The following is a 26,763-nucleotide window of genomic DNA, read 5'->3' on the forward strand; positions in this document are numbered from 1 at the left end:
GACTTAGTATTGTAACCAATAGGGAAATAAAATTGATAAAGCATATAATTGAGTTGTAGTTATTCACGAAATATTGATATAGTGTCTCATGCTTAATAATTCTCTTAGTGGTTATTGATTGATTACATTAATAATTTATGTTCTCCGACTACTACATAGCTAGGATACTCCATGTGATCCAAAAGGTTCATCAGCCTACACGCGTCCCCTTGTAAGTTTACTTACTAAGGACCAGGCTCGCTAGCAAGGGTGAAAACAGGAGGTCTTGAGACACATCCAAGTGGTGCAATAAGAGGGATGATCCTCACCCTATAAAGAAAAGTGTTACTGCACAATATTACAGGAGCCCAGTGATCAGTGGGATTCGACCTCAAGTATTTATGCATACAAAAATACAAATTCGGATGACACTGTTTAAGCATTAATAACAATAAAATGGAAATATTAGAGGTGTTCATGTATTCAGTACGCACACACTCCCAATGTGATACAGAAAATGTAATTGAAAGCATAGTCTAGAGTGATTATAGTGAGCAAACAACTTTGACAAACTAAATACAATTTTCAAGTCGAGGACTTAACAGGTCTCACAAGAGGAATGCCAGCATCGAGATGAAGGAGTACTGGAAATCCGTCCTGCAACTTGGAAAAACCTGGAAACTGGAAAAGATGGACACATGGTGATGGAGGACAGTGACAGAGTACATTACCAAATAAGTTTGTCCTTTAGTTGTTCAGGCAGCAGCATGGAGTAGACAAAGAATCTAACTCCGCCAAGGAGTGCAGGTGAGCTGGGCTGGCTTTAGTATTGGTGGTGCTCAGTGCGACAATCTTTGTAGGTGCACCTGTAATGGCCTTCTTCTTCACGCCGTTTTTTTCGACGCAAATTCGGCGCAAAACTAACGCCATATTTATACTTTGGCGTTAGACGCATCTAGCGCCAAAATATGGGCAAATAGCGTCATTTTTTTGCGTGAACGCCTTCCTTGCGTTAATGAGATGCAAGGAAGGCGTTCCCGTCTAAAAAAATGACGGCAACGCAAATGCTTTGTATTTATACTCCCGGGCAAAAATCACGCCCGGGACTTGGCGGGTCAAAAAACCCTGCATTTGCGCCACTATTTAACGCCTGGGTCAGGGTAGGCGTTAAGGGGCCTGTGGGCTCAAGATGAGCCCACAGGTGCCCTCCCCTGCCCCCAGGGACCCCCCCTGCTACCCCTGCCCACCCCAGGAGGACACCCAAGGATGGAGGGACCCACCCCAGGGACATTCAGGTAAGTTCAGGTAAGTATAATTTTTTATATTTTTAATTTTTTTTGGTGGCATAGGGGGGCCTTATTTGTGCCCCCTACATGCCACTATGCCCAATGACCATGCCCAGGGGACATAAGTCCCCTGGGCATGGCCATTGGGCAAGGTGGCATGACTCCTGTCTTTACTAAAACAGGAGTCATTTAAATGGCGTCTGGGCGGCGAAAAAAATGGCGCAAATCGGGTTGAGGCGATTTTTTTGCCTCAACCTGACTTGCCCCATTTTAAGACGCCCTAACGCCATTTTCCCCCTACGCCGGCGCTGCCTGGTCTCCGTGGTTTTTTTCCACGCACACCAGGCAGCGCCGGTCTGCTAGCGCCGGCTAACGCCATTCCATAAATACGGCGCCCGCATGGCGCTTCAGAATGGCATTAGACGGCGCTACATTTTTTGACGCTAAACTGCGTTAGCGCAGTTTAGCGTCAAAAAGTATAAATATGGGCCTTAATACTTTCAGCTTTTCTGAAACCAGGTATTTATAAGATATTCTTCTTTTTTCGTTCCTAGGCATGCGAGCTAGAATGGGTCAGGAGTACGAAAATCCCACATAAACCTGGCCTCGGGTGGGTTTATTGAATTGAATGTGCAAGGACAGATCTTGTCATGTCATCTAGTGCACATTCCCAGTGCTTAATTTGTGCCGGTGGTTGCTGGTGGTCGACACTGGCAATCAATTTCATTTTAATTATTGTATTTGATTTATTGGAATCTTTCTAAAGAGTCATTTACAAAATGTTAACTGTTGAATTCTTTTTAAGTAAAGAAAGAGGGTGAGATGGTAGGAAGAGTGAAACGTATCCCAGAACAATAAGCAAGATAAAAACAAGATAATGGGTGTGCTAGAACCTGGGGTTAGTGTACAAGGTGTGTGCTATTTTGAGTCTATCTACATCGCCAAAGATCCGTGAGTTCCAGGATAGCTGTGTTCCTAAACATCAAAGAACGCGTGGGCGAGGATCATTTTATATTTCATGTCTTTTTGATCATACTTTTCCACAATCTATACCTCTCCACTTCTTCCAGGCTCATTTGGTGGATAATCTCCTAGCTCCTTATCACAAATTTGTCCAAATTGATGCACCAAGCAATGAGCTACACCAAAAATGTGATTGTGAGGTTAAGGAAAAAAGGACAGAATAATATTGAGGAGTTTACCGCTGCCTTACTCCTTGTTCTCCAGCTGTTTTGGATATTATGGCATAGTGACCCCAAATAAGGGGGACTGTAGGTAATTGCTTTTGGCTATTACATTTAAAATAACTTATATGGAGCTGCATTAGTGTTTCCCATACCTTTTTCTCCCCTTTTCATTCCACCCCTGATGCCCGAGTTCAGTGGCATCCGGTGTTTAGGCTGCGGTGCAACAGTGTTTTTCAACCATTTTATATTTGCTTTTAACAGCTGACTTGCACTTGCAGTGTAATACCTTTCTTATCTTTTGAGCATTACGGAGTCATACTATTACTCCCAGGGATCTTATTTTCTGCTCACTATGGCCACCATTTGTACTCTTGCCTTTCGTGCCTCTAAGACCCGCCATTTTGGACCGCTGTCCAGTTGCATTGCCTGCTGCTTCCCTGACCCCACATAAGGGTCACTATGTACCGGACATGCGTGGTGGGCGCACCACTGGCACACCAAAGACGTGCCAAAGGCAAGCCAGTATGCGCCCATCCGCACCCAGCTAGGACGAGGGGCCAGAGATGCTGTCCATCCAAGCATAGATAAGATAACACTTTCAGCTAGCCAACTCTTTGCCCTTAGAAATCTTATTTCTGCCGACACTACTTTGACCCTTGTCTTCTGCCCTGGTACTTCAACCATTATTTATGTGACCTCTCCGCATGAAACCCTGCAGCCTCAAAGGAAGCATAATGGGTTAGCTGGCAAGCTCTTGCTGGTTAACTGTCAGTTCCTACCCGTCAATGCAGTCAATTGATTAGATGCTATAGCAACACGTAATACGCTTCTGTCAGACTGGCCCCATCCCGGCCCTAATCAAACTATAGAAACCAATATACCAACCTGAAAACACCATAATTACCAAACAGCTTGCACAGTTGGTATATGCTTAGAAACTGCAGTAATATACTTGATAGGTCGCTTTATATGATATACATGTTATCAGTCATGGCACAATATATACCTATACCAATAGTATTCATGCACTGGTTGGAAATTATGTAATATAACTGAAATGTACTCTTTGAAATGCCAATAAAATAAAAGGGTTAAAAAAACCTCAATTATAGGAAATCAATCAACATTTTTCCAGCAGAAATAAAAGCCACACAGGCATCGAATTATGCTTCCAAAATCGAACAGCCTTCTAAGTCTCCCAAAGAAATCTTTTCAATATTCAAAGAGATTATTCAGGCACCATCTCAAACTGATCTCATGGAGGCCTCTAAGGAACATAGCAATAATCTGGCCTATTGTTTTTTTAAAATAAAGATACTAGATATTTACTCAGCCTTTCTGGACAAGTCCGCTCAGAAAGGTGACCATGTAGGTCAGGTTAAGGCTCAGAATTCCCTAGCTTCACTATCAGCCTGTTCTCCTCTTACTGATGACCCATTAATCAGACTTCTACACACCATAAAATCTAAATCTCCGCTGGACCCTGCCCCTCCCTACATTTTAGCATTGGGTTCAGATACCATTGCCCCTGTTTTGACCAATGTTCTCAACGGGTCCCTAACAACAGGTCAAATCCCGTCACATTGGAAACATGCATTTGTTAAGCTTTTGCTTAAAAAGCCTCACCTCGATGCAGCTCTATTGAACCACTGTACGCCAATCTTGCTTCTTTCTATAGCATCCAAACTGATTGACAAACATGTCAGACGACAAGATCCTTCATCACACTCAAATGGGCTTTAGACCCCAACATAGTACCAAGACTGCCCTTCTGGCAGCTGTGGAAGACATACGACAATGGCTTGATTCAAGGGGCTCTGCGGCCATCATTTTACTGGATTTAAGCGCAGCTTTTGACACCATAAACCACACTATTTTGCTACAAAGACTCTCTCATGCAGGCATCAAGAGGATCGCCCAGAAATGGCTCTCCTCCTTTCTGGTGGATCAGACTTTTTAAGTCCTTGACCGCTCCTTTTTCTCGAACAGTTTCTCTCTAGTCTGTGGGGTTCCCCGGGGTTCCTTCCTGAGTCCCACTCTGCTTAATATCTATATGTCTCCATTAGCTGAGATTGTAGAACGTTACGGCTTGTTGCTGGGGTCTTACGCCAATGACACTCAGCTGGTTTTCTCATCCTCTACTAACTCCAACTCTGATCAGCCCAGTCTAATCCCTTGCCTTCAAGTGGTAGCCAGATGGATGGCTGACTTTAAACTCAAACTAAATGAAAACAAAACAGAAGTAATGCTAATGGAGATCTATGTCCTCCATGGACCCAAGCCCCTGACCCTGAAGGGCTGGAAGACTTGCCTCAGCCAATAGAAAATATAAAGAGCTTAGGTTTTTGACTGGACTCCCGTCTTACCATGGGCTGCCAATCTAAAAAGTTGGCGGTCATCTGTTTTAGTTTATTAAGGCTTCTTAGGAAGGTTTTCAAGCTGCTTCCATGTTTGGCCAAAAGACTCGTCATTCAGGGTCCTATCATTTCACACATGAATTATGGGACTGTCCTCTTTCTTGGCTCACCCCATGTATTAAAGAGACTTCTAGTTGTGCAGAATGCTGCTGCATGCCTACTTATGAATCTCCATAGACACCTGTCTGCATAACCCTCTTTAGCCTTCCTCCACCGGCACCCTGTGGAGCAACGTATCAATTTTAAATCCCTCTGTACTTTACATATAGCCCTGCACAATAGGGGCCCTGCCTTTCTTAGGCATATTGCAGCACCTTATATCCCTCACAGGGCTCTCAGAACCTCAATGGCCTCCCTGATTAAGATCCCTCGGGTTGAGAGAGAGTTTGGGGGGAAGATCCTTGGTATATAAAGCTGCAAATCTCTGGAAATCCCTTCCCTAAGAGCTCCATCAAGATAGTCAAAAACTCTCTTTTCGTAGGAAATTGATAACTTTATTGTTCACAGTATAATCCTCTTCCTTGCAGTCTTTCTGTCTTCACTCTAGCACTGGGAGGCCTTCGGGTAGCCAGGCGCTTTATAAATCCTTTAAACTAAGCTAAACTATTGTCTCTCACTATTTTCTTGCTTCGGCTGCACCAGTAAAATAGGGGAGAAAGAGAGGGGGCAGACAATCAAGTGGAGGCTATATGTGTTCATTAGTATTATTGCGACAGCATTCATCTTTGACTCTCACTCCACAATGCTCGACATCCTTTGTTTTCTATCTTCCATCAGCTGCTTTAGATATCACCCTACTTTAGCAAATGAGTTAGCTGACACATTACCTAGCAAGAACATGGTCACCCCTTTATAACTCCTAATGCCCATATCCTTACAGGAATTCCATTAGAATTATTTTCTGAAAGTTTGCATACCATTAGCAGAAAAAAACATGCACAGTTTCCAACTGTACACAGTTGCAAACGCATTATTTGGATTCTTTTTGCTTCCAGTGCCTTCTGTGACCTTGTAGGTTGAGTATGTTACATCTTGCCATAGACAGTTATCTAGCTTCCTGATTCAAGAGCTCAGGAATATGTAGATGCATGTAGTTAGATCGACTGACAATGTCCCTCTGGGGTAGATATTTCAGTTTAGCCATGATATCTTCCCAAGTGCGCTCCTCCTGTGCAAATAAGTTGGCTTGAGTAATTTCTTGATTTGACCTATATTTGCCCATTTTCTCTGCCCATAAATAGCTCTTTGTCAGTGGGCCAATCCACGCACTCCTTCCGGAGACTTTCAGTAGGGTTTAATTTCAGTCGCGGCTCGGGACAAGAGAGGGGGCGGGTGGCTTGCACGCAGGGGGATGTAAATAAAAATGAAAGAAAAAAGAAAAAGAAAAACACTTACCTCCTCCGCTGCGTGCTGCTCCTCTGTCCCTCTGACCGCACAGGCTCCCACCCTGCCCTGCGGCCATTCCTGACGCTGCTCAAAGCAGGGGCGCTCCCAGGCAGACTGGGAGCATGTGCAGGCTCTGCGGGCTTGAGAGAGCCTACTGCGCCTGTGTGTTTGGCCAGCCGAGTACTGAGCACTCCCCCTCGCAGCTCATCACCCCCATGTCCCGCCCCTTTAAAAGGTTTTGCCATTGCCGCTGCTGGCAGGAGGCGATGCTCTTCCGCCCTAATGGAGGAGCCACCCCTGTTTAATTTTAGGCTTTGGGTGTATTCGCAAGGGGAAAACAAATTCTTATTTTTTACCTATTTATCTTGATGTCGTGTTTCTTGAAGTATGACGCTTTTAGTTCTACTAGTGTTTGCAGAGCATTTGGTGTGCACGAAAAACAACTGAATAACTAGCATACAACTAAAAATGATTTATTCTGCTGCCTCTCACTGAGACAACCGCAGTTGCTGATGTCAGTGTTTCTGTTGTTACTTTAACGTTAAGTATGGGGACCAAAAGCCACCTTTGTTTTCTCCCTGGAGTTGTTGGGATTTTTCTGATATGCTTCACCACACCTGCACTGCAGAATCTGCCTTCAGGTCTATCAGTAACTGTCTACTGGGAGCTGATATTTTAAATTCTGTAGTTTCATCCACATTTTTCTCCTGTTTACGAGGTCGAAAGCAAACAAAAAAATCCAAAAGTGCTGCAACTTGGTATCTTCAATCCATTCTGGAAATTTTTGAGAATTACTTCATTGAGGATCTTTACATTTGGGTTGATTAAACTAATTGGCCTTTATGATACCGTGTTTGTATTTGTTCTTTCTAATGCTGTTTCTCAAAGATGCCAAAAATGCCTAATTGTACGCACTGGATAAAATGCTTGAGGTATGAGGAGCTACTACAGATGGACATATTTAAAGCATTTGTTTTCAATTAGATGTTGGTGCTTTCCTAAACATCTGTTGTTCAACTGCTTGTGAAATTTTTGAGGTGAGAACCTGTCAATGTTTTTTTCACACCGGATTTGAACAAAAACTTCCTCTTGATTTGGTGCTTCTCTGCAGTTGTCTCAGGGTGCTGCAATGGGAAGCTCTTATTTGGCGAAGACACCTTTGGTCATGTGCTATTGTCTTTAATCCCTGTGCGAATTTTACCTCTGTACCTCAGGCGACAAATGACCAAAATTTCTAGGAGCGCTTGTGTGCTGCTTGGAAATATTCTTCCTACTTCTCATTTAGGAAATCTTTGTTTTATAAATATGTGCACTGTCTGCTTTCCTATCCTTCTTGGTGTTGCCTTTTCATATAATTTTTATGAATTTGTCCCAAACTCTATGGGTTATGAGAGGCTTTGCACTGCTGGAGAGTCACTTTTTTGTCACTTCGGCGGTGCAAGCCTCTCAACCATATCTGTGAGGCCACGTAAGGCACTCTGTGTAGCTTTGAGTGGCCTCACAGATATGGAGTAAGACAAAGCACTGCAAATCACTGTGCTGACTTAGTCTGCACCAGGGAGGCATTCCATGGGCGTAGCAGTGGGTTTCCCCATGCAAAAACCATGGATTTTGGCGCTGCCCCAGATTTACTTAATCACGTAAACCTGTAGCTGCACCAAAACCTTACGCCTTCCCAGAGCAGGTGTAACGAGGAGAAATATTTTCAGTTCTCCATGATTTTTCCTCTTTCCCTTCCTGCACAAAAACAATCCTGCATGCAACACAGGCACCCTTGCACTATGATGCAAGTTTGCCTGCGTTGTTGCTAAGCAGCCAATTGTGCACCAGCACAGGGGGAAAAGACAGGAATGCACCGTATTTCATAAGAACAGTGCATTCCTGCCCTTTCACAGTGGCATAGGGCAGCAGAGTAAGAAGACTTGCGGCGCTGCCATACACCAATTCCCCACACATAGGAGCGTATGTTTTTTGCTGCTCTTGGAGTCCAGTCTGCACAGCCATCTGGCAGCGAGGCATACACCATCATTAATTCATGTACATTTTGATTTATATGATTACAATTTGGACCAGTAGCCTCGATTATAGCATCTTTCTTTGCAGAGCATCTCACAAGGGGAACCTTTTCTCCATCTCCTCTGTTTTTTTATTCCGGCACATTTGAGTCTAGTGTGGTATTCTTACACACCTATATTTCCATCCTTGCAATATGACTACATTTCCAGTAATCTTTCTTTTTGTAATATAATGGGGATTAGATTATGGTCACTGGCTACCTTCCCCGGTATGTAACTTCCTTTTTATGAAATACCATAATTGGAAAATGTTTCCTGTAGCAAGTATTAATTGCTTGCTTGCGATAGACCATTGCTTTATTCGCACACTTGTTGCATACTTCAGGTCAGATCTAAAGAAGGTGCCTGGCCCGATCTTTGTACTCATCAACTCGTATTTTGTTCAGCTTTTCAGCTCTGGTGTGAATCATTTTCTTGCAGGGGGTCTATGTTTGTAACTATGATGTTAGGGTCAATGAATCTACTTTCAAGAAGAGGCATATTGAAGTTGCTACATTTAATCGACAATTTGCTTCCCACTTCTATTTTGCCTTTTGAGTCCAATACCTTGATTTGTTCTTTCCCCAATAGCGAAGGTTTTTATTTTACTTGTTCAACACGTGGCAATACGTCCATCCCTGATATAGCCTTCCATAGCCCTTTATTTTCATTTGTCTTTATCCCTCGAGACTTCTGCTTTTTGTTATCTGAGTAGCTGTAGGATGGGTCCATTTGCTTGTATACCTTTTGCACTTGGAGGAGGGCTTTCTCCATGAAGTCTAGACCTCTTAGTTTCCGCTGTCTAGCTCTCACTGTTAACAATAATAGATGGGTTTATTTATCATCTTTGGTTTCCATGTTCTTTGTGTCCCACCTTTCACCCTCAGGTCAGTGTAAAAATTCACGTCTCTGTGTTATAGTAAGCTCTTGCCATTTCTTAGTTTCACATGCTTCAAGCTCTCTTTCATGGGTGCAATGCCTGGTGTCAGCATTCCATAGCCAATTCTAATAGAACACATACAACATAATTCCAGGAGGACTAAAATACGGGATAGTTTTCAGGTGCTCTGAAAACATGGAAGCAGAGCTGAGTAATTAAATAGCTTGGCACATCCCTGCAAGAGAATCTTTCTCCTCGATGTCACTGGTTGGAAATCGGCCCACGGTGGCAGCGAACTAGAGTAATTCTGCTATGTTTCCATAATGGTGGATGGCTTCTGTCCAGTTTTCATCTGCCTGGCATCCACGCTACTCAAACAATCATTAAGGCTGGCAGTAATTGTTAGCAACGCCGTGAAACCCTAGATAGATGCCAAGGCTTAAATAGATTTCCACTGCCAACTTGCTCCTCACCTGTCAGAGGAGGACATGTCCGAGAAGGGACTTGTCTGATTAGATGGGAATGATTAGATGGAAAGATATGACTTTTGTTTGTGCAGTTGCTGCAGAGATGTGTGCATGCAACTTACAGCCCAAAAGTCGAATCCAAAGTTGAATATTTCTGGCCATTATTCTTCCGAGGGCCTTGATATCCAGTAGAGGAGAAAACAAACCTACACAGAAAAGGTCCAGGAACAAGTCAGTGTATGTTGTATTGTACTGTTCTGTTTTGCAGCCTCTGTACAGTATAGCAATTTATTTCTCTGACTAAGCAGCTCGCACTGGTTGCTGAGCGTGTTTTTTGGAGGTGGGTGATTGGAAAGGTTTTGGAATGATGTGGCATACGACTGGTGCATATGGTGAATTGTTGTGGACAATGTCCGAAGAGACACAGTGGTGCATCACTACGTACCCGTTTAAATGGTGCCTTAGTCAGTGACGTGTGCTTATAGTGAAAATGACAGCCTAGTCATTAGCCATTTCCACATATGGAGATGGTTGTCAATATTCCCTATTTAAGCAGACACAGACTTCCATAGTTTGGCTGTTCATACAGAGAAAAAAGTTCTGCTGTTTCAATTCTTTCTGGATGGAAAAACAATCCATAATGAGACAAGTTTTCAAAGCAGGGATCCTGTTTGGCAATAGGAGTGGAGTTTTATTTGTAGAACGAATAGCTATGTTCCATGGACAGCTCGGTGAGCTCTACACATTTCTTTTAAGGTAATCCTTCTAGTGGTGTCTCTATAAATGCATTTTAGTGAGGGGCACACATTGGGCAACAGATCTAAACCTGTGGTGCCATCTACAAATGATAAATATAACTTTGCTTAAAATGTGTAAATCTGACGATTTATATATGTGTGCATTTATATATACATATTTTACATTTATATATGCATATTTAGATATAAATATACACTTACATTCAGTCAGAATTAAACATTGTAAGCATATCACACTGCTTTGCAATGAAAGGTGACTTGACAAATTATTGTGTGTGGCGAAGTGCAATTGTTGCCGGTGTCACCTCCTGGTACATTCAGCAGCTCTGGTGATGGAGCACAAGGAGGGGCCAGGACACACAGGTCTGGGGCATGGGCCCCTTCTGCCCCACCTCTGGAGATGCCACTGGGTCATTTTCTAAGGAAGCAAGTGTGAGGAAAAAGACCAGGTCTGAAGTAAGCCCACATTGATATGTGATTTCAATACAAGAAATGCAGTATGTGATTGGTAAGTAACAAAGCAACAACCTTCCTATCTCAAGGAAAAAATTATTGTGAGACTGAAATCAGAATAAAATATCATTAACAAAAACCCATTTGGGAGCTTGTTACCTGAAAAATACCTGTGGTGTTAGTCAGCAGTGCATAAGCAAAGTTCATAATGGTTGTGGGGTCGCTCTGGGTTAAGGCAGGCATAGCTAAAGGCCTTTGCTTAGTGGGGACTTTGGTGAGATTGCAGGAAGAGACATTTTAAGACATAAGCAAAGTTGGCAATTGCCCACTCCCCCACTTTCTAAGGTGCCCCATAGTATGTACATTTTCTGCCCAGCTCGCTTCTTTGTATTTCTGTATCTTAATCTTCTAGGTATATTTCAATCTTGTTAGGCAACATTAGGAATGAATAGGCAAAAAATGGATAATAAAAGTCAAAGTTGTTCCAAGCAGGGCCCCCCAAAATCTTTAAAATGGCACTGATTCCCTGTACATCACAGATAATCTATTTTGGTAACTTTACTGCTAGGTTGAAATTGGGCACCGAAAGTTACCAGAGCCTAATAATGGACAGACTGAAAATATTTTCTTGTTGGAAGAAGCATTGATTTCACCTAATTTTGCTAAGTAGTAATTTTAGATATACCATTCAGATCATCTGGTACCTACGCAGCCACTACGTTTTTCACCAGTTAAATGAGTTTGCATGACCATTCTTGTCAAGAATAGAAAAGATTTATTTTTGCATACACAGAACCTATTTAGATTTACAAGAACTACAAGCACTGCATCTCCTGCACCAAAATATAAAAAAAAGCGGACAAGGAGCATTGTTTGCCAATTCATGTGCAGGACAGATGAGAGCACGAAACAAGGAGGGAGCTTCAAAAAGAATTGAAAGGTAACAAATTCTATAGCTAATCACAAGTTTAAACTATAATCCCTCAAACCTCACATCCACACTGAAGCAAGAAATAAACATATAAGCAAGCAAGCAAGCAAGCAGCAATTATGCCCAATTTCAACCAATTAAACTACATGTGTTGAGAAAATATTATCTGTCCATCTTAAAGTGGAGTAACCTACCATCCTAGATTGGTCTTGGCAGTGTCTTAAATTGGCCACACTCCTGTGTTTTATACAATGAGACTCCATGGGATAAGAGTTCTGCACTGAATGCATGCAGATCTCATGGCAGTTCGATCTCCCAATGTGTTTCCAAGGAAGGAACCCTCACTCTCAATTGCCAAAGCACAAACGTAAGCAGACTAAGGGGGTCATTTTGACCCTGGCGGTCCGAGACCGCCAGGGCTAAAAGGACGGAAGCACCGCCAACAGGCTGGCGGTGCTTCCAGCCCTATTACGACCTATTACGACCGCGGCCGTTTGCACCGCCAGGAAGAGGCTGGCGGTAAGGGGTGTCCTGGGGCCCCTGGGGGCCCCTGCACTGCCCGTGCCACTGGCATGGGCAGTGCAGGGGCTCCCTAACAGGGCCCCGGCCAGCTTTTCACTGTCTGCATAGCAGACAGTGAAAAGCGCAAGGGGTGCAACTGCACCCGTCGCACGGCCGCAACACCGCCGGCTCCATTAGGAGCCGGCTCCTATGTTGCGGCCTCATCCCCGCTGGGCTGGCGGGCGCAAACTTGGTTTGCACTCGCCGGCCCAGCGGGAATGTCATAATGGGGGCTGCGTGAGTGCGGCCGCATTGGCGGCCGCACGGCGGTTAACGCGTGGCGGGCAGCGGTAGCCGCCCACCAAGGTCGAAATGACCCCCTAATTCTGAGTTTTATCTTAGGTAACTGCCAGTTCCTTGGCCCATCAACAGTACTGGACTTTAACCACCTAGGGCAAGGCAGCATAGGAGAGGAGGCCTGACCTAGGTGGTACAATCTACAGAAACTAAGAGGATCAGAACACACAATCAGTGTATTTAAAAGCCACAAGTCCAGAAGTCTTCTTTTCTTTCTGATCACCTAATAAGATGCCTACTTAGCAGGTTCTTTCACTCAATAGAGCATTTCATAGATTTTAAAAAGTCATTCATCTATGAATGGTAACCATTTCTATTGGTTTCAGGAATGCAAGATGCCCAGATTTTTCTGTGGAAATGTGTTTATTAGAACAGTAAAATGTCATGGTTAGCTTGCGTTCAAAAGACTGACTCTACAGTATTTACCTTTAGCCTCTTAGGTGGTACTTTAGTGACCTTCCTGTCATTAGCACAACCCATCAGGCTTTATTGATGTGGAGGTCACATCATAGCATGCTGGGCTGGGAACTAGGCCTGGGTGGAGTTCACGGAGTTGCGCTACGCAGAGCTCTACGAAGTGCCTAAAAAACTCCACCACGCTATGCGGAGTTCTGCAAGTGATGGAGTGCGTTAGGTCACGCTGTTTGCGCTGTTTTGTAGCGCTAGGTGTTTGTCCTGCACTGAAAAATCAGCGCAAACAGCTCCCTGTGCAGCACAAGAGGGTGCTGCTTCTTTTCTGCTGCTTGAGTTGATTTTCTATGTGAGAGGCAAGCAGAAAGTTTCTCAATGCGAGCGGTTGCAACCATACTGTAACCGCTTGCTTTGAGAAATCTTGCCGGAAGGTGGTCTTGAGTAAGATTTTCCTTGCTCGCCCTTGCCAACTAACCGTTGTCAATGGCGAGCGAGAAAAAAACTCCACTCCGCTCTACTATGCTTTGGAACTCTGTGCTCTACGCAGAGTGTGGATTGGGAAAAACTCCGCAAACTCTGCGAGCGGAGCGGAGTTCACTACGGACCCCTACTGGGAGCCCCTTTGGTGCTTTCCCCATAGGGATTTTTCCCTGATGCCATTCTCTCCTTGGGCTTCAGATAAAACGTTTCCTCTGCAGCCTTTCTTTTCTTGGTGATGAAATGTGCGCTATCAGATGTGAAAGGTAAAGCAGCCGGAACATTTAGCTACCTGTGCTTCCAGGTTCGGTGCTCAAGGCCACAACTCAGCCCAGTCAGCACTGATCTAAAAGGGAGAAGTACAGTTGGATAGGGAGTGTAATCACTAAGCACGGATCCACTCGATTAGAACATAATGATAGTTCACATGGGAGCATTTCCTCTTTAATCATGGACTTGGTGCCTCCCCCTCTATCCAAGGCCCTAACATTTTTTCAGCCCCCGGGTGCAGATTAAGATGTTTAACTCAAACCTGCCTGCCTGAGAGAAGCAGAAAACCCACAAACACCAGGAACGACTTTGCCACAATCTGCTCACACAGAGTTGGGGAGGGGGGAATGTTTACTAGAAAGGAGGGAAATGAAGTTAAGCAACCATTGGAAAAGCCACTAGGTCTTGCGCATGCAAGAGCTATTGCCTTTGCCAAAGTTTTTAAGCCATGTTAGACACCAGCATCACTGCTGTTCAGCATAGCTAAAAGTTAGTGGCGAGGAGGGTGGTGGTATGGAGGAGAGTGGAATGGTGAAGAGTGAAGTAGAATATCATAGAGTGGAGTGGCAAAGAGTGTCGTACAATGGAGTTGCGTATTGTGGCATACAGTGGAATGGCGTAGAGTGGACTAGTGTAGAGTGCATTGGCAAAGAGTGTAGTGGCATAGAATTCAGCAGTGTACAATGCAGTGTTGTAGAACGCAGTGGCAGAAATTAGAGTGTTGCATAGAAGAGTAGGGTACAGTGGTGTACAGTGCAGTGGTGCAGAGTAGAGTGGCATATAATACAGTGGCATAGAGTAGTGTAGAGTATAGTGCCATAGAGTGCAGTGGCATACAGTGCAGTGGCATGGAGTGAAGTGACATAGAGTGGAGTGATGTAGAGTAGAGTGGCGTAGAGTGCAGTGGCGTAGAAGGTATTGTCAAGGAAAGCAGTAGTGCAGATTAGAGTGGTGTAGAGTTCAGTTTAGTAGAGTGCAGTGTTGAAGAGTCGAGTGTCGTGGAGTGCAGTGGCGTAGAGTGGGTTGCAGTGGAGTGGAGTAGAGTGTACTGGTATAGACTGCATTGACGTAGAGTGTTGCAGAGTACAGTGGCATAGAGGCGGCGGCACAAAAGAATTCAGGGGCATACAATGTAGTGTTGTAGAATCCAGTGCCACAGATTAGAGTGGTACACAGTAGAGTGAAATGGCATGGAGAAGTGCAGAGCAGAGTGACATTGAATACAGTGGCAAAGAGTGCAGTGGTGCAGAGTAGAGTGGCATAGAATGCAGTTGCATACAGTGGTGCAGAGTAGAAAGGTATAGAGTGCAGTGGGATAGAGGGGAGCAGAGCAGAGTGGAGTGGTGTACAGTGCAGTGGCATAGATTGCAGCAGAGTGCAGTGGCATAGAGTGCAGTTGTGCAGAATAGAGAGACACAGAGTATAGTGGTGGAGAGTGCAGTGTTGCATAGTAGAGTGACGTGGAGTGCAATAGCGCAAGGTGATGTAGAGTGGATGGGTAAAAGGTAGAGCGCAGTGGTGTAGGGTAGAGTGAGTTGGTGTAAAGTGGAGTGGTGCAGGGTACACTTCAGTGGCATGGAGTAGAATGGCATAGAGTAATGGTATAAAGTGGTGCAGAGTGCAGTGGCATAGAGTGCAGAGTAGATTAATGCGGCATACAGTGGATTGGCATAGAGTACAAGGGCATAGAGTGGAGTAGTACAGAGTAGAGTGCATTGGCACAGAGTGTATTGGCATAGAGTCCAGTGGCATAAAGTGAAGTGCTGAAGAGTGGCATAGAGAGGAGTGACGTAGAGTGGAGTTTTGCAAAATAGAGTGGAGTGGCCTAGACTGCGGTGGTGTTGAGTGAGGTGGCAAAGAGTGCAATGGTAAAGAGTGCAGTGGTGTAGAGTAAAGTGGCATAGAGTGCAATGCCACAGAGTGCAGTGGTGCAGAGTAGACTAGAGAGGTATAGAGTGAAGTGGGGTAGATTCCAGTGGTGTAGAATTGAGTAGTGCCGAATGGAGTAGAGTGCAGGAGTGCAGAGTGTAGTTGCATGGTGTAAAGTTGAGTGGTTCAGAGTAGAGTGCAGCGGTGTGGACGGTGAAGAGTAGAATGGAGTGGCGTTGAGTGGAATATGCATGGAGTGGTAGCACACTTCCTTTACAGACAAAAAAATCTTCAATTGAAATCTCCATAACATTTGCACAGACATACAATGTTTGTGATTAAAGCATAAAGTGCACAAACAATAAGGTATGAGAGTGTCATCAATAAGTGTATTGATTTGTTTTAATTGTTTCAAAATATTTGTTTCCACCACACTTTAGAATTTCCCCAAAAATGTATTTGGGCTTTTCTAATTCTGAAATATCTGCACAGTTTAGTTACAGACATTTACATTCTGTTGTGTGCTAGAAAAAAATAATATTGTAGAGTCTTCCTCATGCACTCCTGGAGCCTGCATGATTGTAACATAAATCCTCTCACTTTGAAGTCACAGAAAGAAAAGTACACACCAAGCTCCCTGGAAGCGAGAGCCTGACATTTGACCTCTGTCTTTGAATGCACAGTAAATGTGATAAGATGGGAACAAGATGTAAAGGCCTGTTAACAGAGATCGAGCACTGGTGGATGAATACAGTAGATAGGGTTTGGCAAGGGAAGGGACGAACTCGAGCTGGACAGCCTAAATCAAATAGAGGCAGCAAACAGAAAGCAAACAAATGTGATTTGCAAACCACAGTGCCAATAGTAATCAACCAGTGGAATGCATCCCAGGGGAGCTTTACGAATGTCCCCAAGATTTTGTTAGCGAACCAGGCAGCTTTGCTGTCTGGTAGGCTTCGACCTAAAAAGGAATGGGGTGGGGCAGTTCACCTGCAATGTTGTGTCGTACCTTAGCAGGGCTCAGACAGTCTTTCTACCCCCAATGGGAGGCTTATAGGGGAATTTACTGCAAATGTGCCCTACTGGGGGCTGAAACCACTTATATACACCAGAGATTACTTCTTTGTTTAATTGTGTATTGGGTGGAGGCAATACTAATTGTCACCAGTCCGTACTTCCCCATCTCACGGGCTCAGATAGTAGTCCATCCCTGAGTAGGCATAATCAAGTTTATACCCATCTGCCCATGCTCACCAAGGGGGCAGAAAACACCACTTTACACCGACATTTGCCTTTCTGAATATGTTTGGGTGGGAGTGGTCCCTGTTGGCATCAGGCCTCATTCCTCCAACCCATGTCCAAGTCGGTCTTACTGAACCCCTTGAAGGAATATTGGGAGTTTATCGCCAATTTGCTCACGCAGATGGCTTAAAGCATCGCTGGACTTTAGGGATTACTTTTTATGTATAGAGTAGGAAGCAATGCACATTGGCCTCACACCATATCTCTCCATCCCTGGACCTCTCCAACTAAGTCCCAGGTACCTAAGACAATATTCCCTAAACCTCTATAATTGGTGTCAGGTCCTTCTTGAGAGCAGCCACTGTTATGTATTCCCGGGGAAGGGCTTGGGTTGCCCATGAGGGGGCAGAAGGGACCCTCTACTCAAGGTCTTCTGGACGGGCACTGGGAGGAGGAGGTAATGCAGGGGATGCAGCTAGAGGCCCCGTGGAATGTGGTACTTAGGAGTAGAGGAGGGGTTGGAGCAGCCCCTGATGGTGTTGGTGCCTGTGCTGGGGCAGTACTGGTTAGTCTTGCTGAAGGCCTGGAGGAGACCCAATAACTTTCCCTTCTGGCTGTTCTACGCATCTGCTGCACCCCCAATGGAGTGTTGAGCCTCTGCCTGGAGTCTCTTAGAGACAGATCATGTTAGACTCTGGGCAAGCACAATCCCCTTGCTGGTGGTGGGATCTTTCTCCTCGCTGGTAGCATGAAGGTTTCTCGTGGCATTATGATTAGGAACGCCGCGGGAGGACGGCAAAGTGGTTTTCCGCCTATATGATATAAAGTGGATTGTCTACTTAATATACTAAGCGCCATGACGTAAATTTTGGACGATGACATATGGGACACCTGAGTACAGTTTGCTTATGATGGGGATTCCAGAAGCGCTCTTTAAGTTTACTGTTCGGAAGTCACTTGAATTATTATGGAAGCCCTGATGAAGTCTTTGAGAATACTTTTCTCATAGGACGAAACACGTGTTGGCTGTTGTTGCATTATGGAGAATGGTCTCAAGGACGGTTTTTATTGCTTTAATGGTCTTTAAATTTCAAGATTAAACTGAACTTTGCCTACTATCCTGGTCCGACTCACATTTGATGGCTTACCAAATCTTAACACACATCGAGGACTGAACTCTTATTCATGAGTGCCCTGACATCTGTTTGTCACAGTTTGGTTTCCTTTGGAAACATTGGAGGAGTGAGGAAGATCCTCCTGCCAGGAGCACTGTGCATTTAAGAATGTATTAAGTTTGATTTAGTAATTGACTGTGAGCGCTGTTTCCTATGTTTTCTTCCTTTTCACATGAAGTGGTCATGCCTGCCTTTGAGCCAAGGATCTGTGTTCTTATACCTGGATCTTCTGTGGTGGTTGTTGCCCAGCCTGGTCTGTTGAAAAGGAATGTGAGAGACCTTATTAATTAATTGGGGCAATAACTCAGATCTGTGTGCGTTTAGCTAAAAGGGAATATTTTCCTATTGTGCAAGCAGACAATACGAAGACTTTATCAAACTTCTCAGTATACTAGGCTTTCATACTCAAATATTGATAATTAATTATACTAAGCATTGTAAATGCACAATGTAGTCATAGAATCAGCCATTCAAATGAGGTGAAAGGGTTGGTAATAATTGTGGTATTATTAATCAACAGGATAGGGTGCCCTTGTATGTCTGACACTGTCAGGAAATGATCCCATTGAGTTCCAAAACCCGGATCAAAAAGGTGACGAAGCCCTGTTACGTTTACAAAGGGTAAATCACCAATGATGTATTAGTGACCTGCTTCATCACTGGGGCCCATGCTCAAAATGGTGATACATTTAGATGAGCTCTACCTAAACAGTGAGCTCTTAGATATTGTAGTGTTAAAACATGTTAAACTTATCTATGGCATAACCTGCATAACTTAAATTATTTTTGGGTTACCCTAAAAGTTTAAAAAATAGTATTGCTGCTTACTGAAATGGTTACTTGGAGTTATCTATGACTCTAGTGTCCCAGACCTCCATGCTATGTCTAACGTATTAGCTAGTATGGGTCAGAAGACCTTCATTATGACCATAACTATCCCTAAAGCATATCTTCACAGAATCCACTAGTGGTTCTCGACTTGTGACATTATGTCAATCAATATATTCCATGCAAACACTTGTGCATGCTTACATTTTTTTCCCTAGGAGATTGCTTTTTCGTCATCCCAAGAAAGGGTATATTGTCCCCCATAGGGTGCATGCAGGGACCAGCTCTGTAGTGAAACAATCATCAAAAGTCCTAGTCAGCACTCTCACCTACTTGGTATAATGCCAGTAGGAGCTGGAATTATACCAAGTAGGTGAGACTGTGGACTGGGACTCCTGATGATTGTTTGACTACAATGCTGGTGCTTCCACACAGTGGCTGGAAATATGCCAAGTAGGTGAGATTGGAAACAGGGGCTCTTAGTGACTGTTTCATGCTCGTTCTTCACCTTTTAGAGTTGAGTTTTGGAACTAGTTGAGAACATATGCTGACAGCCCTGGACAAACAAGGGCACCCCATCCTGTTGGTTAATGAACTATAGTTTGGGAAATGAAAAGGCTCCTGGTGAATTAACTCCTTATTCCGCCCACTCTTGATGCAATAGCTGAGGTATGTGAAAAATCAGATTTAACCTACTGGAAATTTAGCTTTTCAAGAGGTTCCATACATTGATTAACTGAAAGAAGACAGCTTTTCCACAGGACCACAACACATTTTAAAGGAGACTAAACTGGTCTGTATTTTTGAACATCAAAAGTTCTACATATTATGAAATAACTGTGTGAACTTTGAAGATCAAATTAAGCAAATGTGTTAGTTAGGAAATAAGGTAAAGGTACACAATATCAGCATCACAACGTAAAATTTGCAAAATGGAAATGTAACGTAGTTATAATGTATAATGAGCGTTCCAAGGTTTATGTTACCAGTAATACAGGATTTTTTAAAGCATTTTGATAATGTCAACATCAGATTAGTAGTCAAGCCAAAGAAAAGAAAAAAATAAGTTGAGCCTTCAAAACATTCCTACCAACACAAAACATACTAAAAAGAAAATGTAAAGTTATGATAACTTTAGTTATGATAAAGCTCAGAGTGTACACATGACAGGAAAGCACTCTCAAAATGCAGGTGCACCTGAATGCCAAATACTAATATACATTTACTTACTGCCTCTTTGCTGCTCAAAGTCTTCCAGTTGAACATGGGGGTGGGCCAGAAAGCTTTCCGGACCCTCTGGTACAATGGTGTCATGCATGGGTGCTATATGTGTGGCTGGAAGGACAAACCCATAATATCCAGGACCCTATTATGGGTCACACCACAAAGAACCTCCCAGCTCTTGCTCCATAACTCCCCTGCTGGGTGTAGAGACCGCAACACTGCTGCCCATGGTGATGTCCTACCACATTTAGGCCCACATTGCATTTCTCAACTGTCTAGTTGGATCTCCATAAAGCCGAGAGTGCTTGTCAATGATCCCTGCCTTGGTTATGGACAATTAACTCTAAGAGACTGAGGGGCTTTCTTGCCAAGCATGTCAGCCAAGATTGCACAGAGGAGCAGCAGGATGGAGGAGGATGGTGTTAGGAGGAGTGAATGGCTCAGAATTGTCGCGTAGGCTCTCATTATCCTAATGAGACTACTGGATTTTTGGGCGGCAAGATCGTTCACAGTGTGTGGGACTAAGTCTGACCCACGGTGAAGGACCCTTGTCACTCCAAATCCGGGTTATGCTCCGGCTAACTAGCAGTGCCTCATCTCTTCCAAAGGGAAGAGATAATTGGGCAGCCGAGCACATGACATCTTAGTGCTTCCCAGGGAAGTCGTGGTCACTCAGGTCACAACCAGTTCTCTCGGACGAAGTGCGGTCTCATATATAAATGACAAAGTCAGTTTGAGTTTCAGAGATTGGTTTAATAAAACAACTGCATTTTAGATAACATGGCGTGAGCCGCAATAACCAGAACCATACAACACAGTAGGATTGAAATAGTAACGAGGAGAGAGAAACATAAAAATAAGGATATGATATTGCAACTAAATGATGTTCTCTCTAAGTTATATGTTGAGCACAGCATGTAAAGCTCTAAGCCTGCCTTTCAGGTTCCCTTGGGAGCACATCAACCCTCATACCTGAGCAAAAGCCTGTGATCTGGATCAGCATCTGCAACAGGGAAGCCAGCATCTAGTTGTGGGTTCCTGGTCGGAATCTCCCTCTTACGTGTACCCGGACTAGAAAGGGTTTTTATAACTAACACGGCGGTGTTCTAAGAAACGTCCCTACGTGTACTTTCTACAACCCATAAGGACTAAACTTCTACCACGTCTATCGGCAATGTACCATACTGTATCCTTGACTGAAGCACAGAGCGAGCAAGAATGTATTGTTTGAGAACACAGTGCTGAAGTAAGCTAAACAGTGTGATAGAAGGAAATAAAAACAAGACCGTAAAACTGATTATTGTAAAATAACAGTGCAAGGCTAAATAAAATGCATCTAGGTCAATGTGCACCGAGGCCTAATACGTTAAGCAAACACGCAGAAACCTACATTAGAAATGGCTACACTACAGAATGAAAACAAAAAGGCCAACTCCCTTTTCCCGTATGTAATTTCCTGTTTGTTGTGGTAGGTGGAGATCCCTACCCTGAGTGTGTAATCTTGTTTCTGGGTGAGAGTCTCCACCCCATGTGTGGAAGAGAACATCTGCATACGAGGCAGAGGCTCCACATGTGGGAGGGAGACACCTTACATGTACTACAATAACTCCAAAAGTGTACCAGTAATGAAATCAATCAAAGCATGGATTATCTGTGTACCTAGTATATATATTTTAAGTTATAATTTTATAATATTTCTGCTAAAACATGATAATAGCACATTCGATATTGTGGTTCCATGTTGGTCTTGATAAGTGCTACAATGTTTGAGAAAATAAACAGTCAACTTTTTTTTAACCTGAGTGTAGCATCTTTGTTAGTGACATTGTGCAAAGTAAACAGATTTATCTCAGGATGGTATTTATGGAAACTGTGTTAGTCGTCCTCGATTCATCATTGAAAAGAGACTACCCAACCACATAAATGCAGGAACCAAATTAGCAGTTCAAGAGAAAAATTAGTTGGCCAGCTGATTCTGCATACCATGTCATTTGTCCTGTACCTCACACTGTCTACATGGATATGGCTGTATATCAGGGTCATCGTCTATATGTAAGGCCTTTAGTATGGCCATGTTTTGCAACACCCAAAAGTGCTAAAACAATCTTGTGAACAACTTCTGGGGAGTACACCAGCAAAACCGTATTGCCAAGACATTTGAGTTGTGACTTGAGGACCCCAAAAGTGAGTTCAATAGTGGTTCATGTATGTATGTGTGCCCCACTGCACCTCTGCTGAGGTGGTGTGATTTGAAGTCAGTATGGTGAGAAGAGATGGGAAAAGAGAGTATACCGGGCCTCATCTGCAGAAACGTATTTTTAACAAAGGGACTACTATTCTAATTGTACTACATCAAGCCTACTTACATGCAGTGTGTGTTAGGTTAAAGTATGTGCTGTACTGATCACTGATTATGTTTGATCAGATACAAATGTAGGCCCAGTGTTAGATGTTATTACTACCAATAAGCTACATGCTCACAACCCTCAGCAACCATGTTGCTGTTGTATGTGCCTCCTGTAAAGGCAGCATAGTCATCAGTGATGCAGCCACTGGCATAGCTGACGTTCTGCATGTTGACGGTGTGCCAGTGGTGATTGTTGCAGAAAAGGTGTACTGTGAAGTGCTCAAAGTGCCAAGTGAGTGCAGTCAATGTCACCAAGTATGCAAGGGAACAGGGCAAAGGCATTAAATTCCCTTGACACCCTCTCCCGTTCTGCCAGGGACTGTGGCATGGTGATCAACTGGTACACTCTTTTGTTGATGTAACTCAGTCCTCGATGCAAGCATCAAGAATGGCTTAGCTGTGAGATGCCAACATTATCACAGGAATCCCTCTGGAAAGATCCTGGGGTCATGAAATTAAGTGTAACCCGTATTGTGACATGGCATGGGATAGCCTGGGAGTGGGTTGTAGGGGAAACCAGCTCATGCTCCAGGTCAGCAACCAATAAAGACATTTACTGACATAGTGGAGTCAGGAAAAGAGTTTCGGTGTGTGGGTTGATTTGATATGTGGCCAGTCTGGCTGTTATTCGTTATTGCTGAAATGAGTTTCAGCTGGAAATGGATTGTGGTGCTGTTGTAAGTGGTGTAATCCTTGTTATTTACATTTCCCGCATTTGATTCTAAGGCAAAATTCTAAAACTTCCCCAGGGTCAATTTGACACAGCCTTTTTGTTTGTGACGTCTCCCTCTGGTAAACTATAGGGAAAACCAAAAAACTTCACTATATGAAGAAATTACTGAAAATATTTTAATTTTAAATACTAATGTGATTTATATTTATATATTTGTGTTAAATGTGGAACTAAAGAAAACATGACACATCACAGTTCACTTAAATTATATTTAATTGTTCTAAAGAAAATATTATCAAGTATAAGTATTAGTAAATAATTGAGGTGGTGTGAAGAAAGGCGAAATAACTGACAATGCTAGAGTGTGCTCACATGATGCATAGAGTTTTTAGCTTTTGCTTAGGTTGGCAAAAGGTTTTGGTTGTTTTGTGGCAATGGGTAACGGAGGTCGAAGGGGCTGTGAGCAGAGGCCTGCGCTCCAACAAATCAGATATGTGAATAGTAATGTGCTCACTTAGACCCATATTTATACTTTTTTAGCGCCGCATTTGTGCCGCTTTTTGACGCAAAAACAGCATAAACTTACAAAATACAATAGTATTTTGCAAGTTTGCACTGTTTTTGCGTAAAAAAATGACACAAATGCGGCGCTAAAAAAGTATAAATATGGGCATTAAATTCTTGTGCTGCCTCTAAGTTAAAAGGCATAAATACCATCAGGAAGGGGGTAGGTGGGGAGCCCCTGGTTTACAGATTTAAATGTGTTTTTTGTAGGACCATTTTCAAAAATAAGAAATGTGCAAGAAGGCTAGCAGCTAGAGTAATTTGGGAAAGCTTGTGGTGGATCCCTAATCAAAGCTGTCGTATCTTTTCTTGTTTCGGCGAAATGGGATGAACTGGCCTTTGAGGTGAAGGTGTTTGGATGAAACACTCTATTCCATAAAACTATAGGAACCTACCTACAAAAGCCAGCTGATAAATGGTGCAGTGGGACAAAATAGGATTTCCCCATTATTGGAAACACCCGGAACTGATTTCCAATAATGCGAGGCAACTTGTTAAAAAAAGGTACTGGGAGAAAATCAACGAAGATTCCGTGCATCATAATGGGGTGGGCAGGCTAACAACTGAATTTCTTCTACTCAAGCATGAACCCTGGCCCGAGAACTTTATGAATCTCCCTATCCTTCCATATGCCCGTGCCCTATGTCTCCAGCTAACATACGGTACCCTGCCTATCAACAGCTACACGGCTCGCTGGTCACCAAGCAACTTTTCAACTGACAAATGTATACTTTGCCATTATTATAAGGAAACAATTGAACATATGCTGTTTTTCTGCCCTTTATACAGGAGACCTAGAGGGAGGTGGATCATTCCTCTCTGCAAAAATTTATCATTGCAGGATAGAGCTAATGCCACTAGAATATGCAAATATGATACATCTACACTGGTAGCTAGTTCAGTCACCAAATATCTATCTGAGGCTTGGTCTATCCGTCGTAGGTTCATCTCAGCCAAGGGTCCTTGAGTCGGTTAGGCACTTGCCCACAGAAGGAGATTTTACCAAGACATATTTTTCTTTGTTTTCTATCTTTTAGATGTGGTCCGCACTCTGATATTGATGTGTATTTCCTTAACTCTTATATGGTATTTCTAGGAATCTTACTAGGAACTCGTGGCACCTCTTATGAGTAGCAGAGACCCCACAAGTTTATGGAGATGAACTTCCACTCAAAATTTGCCACGCTACTCGATAAAACATTTTATACACGACAATGAACTTTATTCGCTCATAAAATGGCTAAGATACTGAGTAAAAGTTCCATGGAAGGCAACAGCTGTATATATTCGCATGATAGACATAAGTTTTTATGAAAGTTCCTTTATCTTATGTAAGTCTAATTTATTGTATTTTAAGCATGATCATAGCCTCAGTTCCGAGGATTTTACCGTAACATTTTTACCTGACTGTTGGCCACCAGCTTCTATTAATACTATGTATGACTGCTATTTTGAATTTTAACGGCATAAACCTACTATGTTAGACTGTTACATTTTTTAATTTTAATGGTCTAAATCTTTAGACCAAATGAACTTAAATAAAAAAAAAAAAAAAAAAAAAAAAATGGTGCAGTGTGTCATATTTACACCCTCCCTGTAAATATTTTTCCGAAGGCAGAATAAGTGTCTCAAAAGATGATTTAACTTTGCTTGAATCAACTGGAGTGCCATTGCTTTATCCAACCATATTATCTTTCTTTGTGTTGTTCTGTGTCTTGAAGGAATGGGATATTCTGCTCAAGCACATGCTGCCAATGACCAATGTTCCAAAACAGACCAGTTGTTTTCCAACTAAATACAGTATAATGCATTCCTGTATTAAATCACCTATGCCTAACATCATTACATGGCACTATTTCCAGTGCTCAACTCTATGCATGTGCCCCATGCGTTTGTGGCATTCTCCCAGTGTCTAAAGGAAACTTAAAAATTTGGACAAGTACTCCAATGCTATTCTCATATGAGCCGAAGGTGCTGATTTAAATTAAGTTTTGAGGAGCAATTACCATTTCCATGGCAGAGTACTATGTTCCCACCATACGTGGAGGTGCCGGTAGCCCCAACTAACATCTCTTGGGGTGGTTCCTGGAAATGCATTGTAATTTTGATAGGTGGCTTTGTCAATCTGACTGAGCATTATATCAAGCTTAAAACGTTGTTTTAATTTCAAAAAGAAAATCCCAAAGCAATAGCCCTCTTACCATGGTAGCATTCTCCCATGATTTGGCAGTCATTTAAACGTTTTCACTGCGAATGACTGCCACATTTTTTATGGTGGTGAGGGGCAGTGAAAACTGGCCATGTGTGTGCCCAATCAAAATATGGCAGGCAGACACATGTTCAAACTGCAGACAGCCCGACAGAGTAAGGTGTGTGTAAGTGGAGTAGGAGTAGTCTCTGGCGTCTATACACTGAAGTTTTGCCCATCTCTAAATGAAGTTGGTAGAACGGGTACTTCGTTGCTGTTGTGATAAGGTTTCCTTTCCACCACCATTTAAATTAGGCCTTTAATCTCCAAAAATGTGTTCCTGATGGAAGAGCTGCCAGTGAATCCGCCTGCCAGACACCACATTCACCAGCACTCTAATTGCGGCTGAAGAATGTATAGGCTGATGGATAACATATCTAAATTTTCTGCTGATGTACCATTACCATCCACCTCTATATGATCCACTTAGGGCCTGATTTAGAGTTCGGCGGATGGATTGCTCCTTCACCCCCTTGAGTGATATTTCATCGGCAGTATTACAAGTGGCATTAGATAAAATGCACATGTAATACGGCAGATGGAATATCCGTCACATTTGTGACTGAGTAATCTGCCAGCCGAACTGTAAATCAGCCCTTTAGTCCCTGATTATAAGTGGTCAGGTAATTACTGATGACAGTACCAACCTCTCTTGTGCAGGTATTGAAATTATTAATTTTGTGGAGTTTAACTCCTATCGTAATTATTTTGTATGCAAT

This window comes from Pleurodeles waltl, chromosome 8, assembly GCF_031143425.1.
Source record: "Pleurodeles waltl isolate 20211129_DDA chromosome 8, aPleWal1.hap1.20221129, whole genome shotgun sequence".
Lineage (NCBI taxonomy): Eukaryota > Metazoa > Chordata > Amphibia > Caudata > Salamandridae > Pleurodeles > Pleurodeles waltl.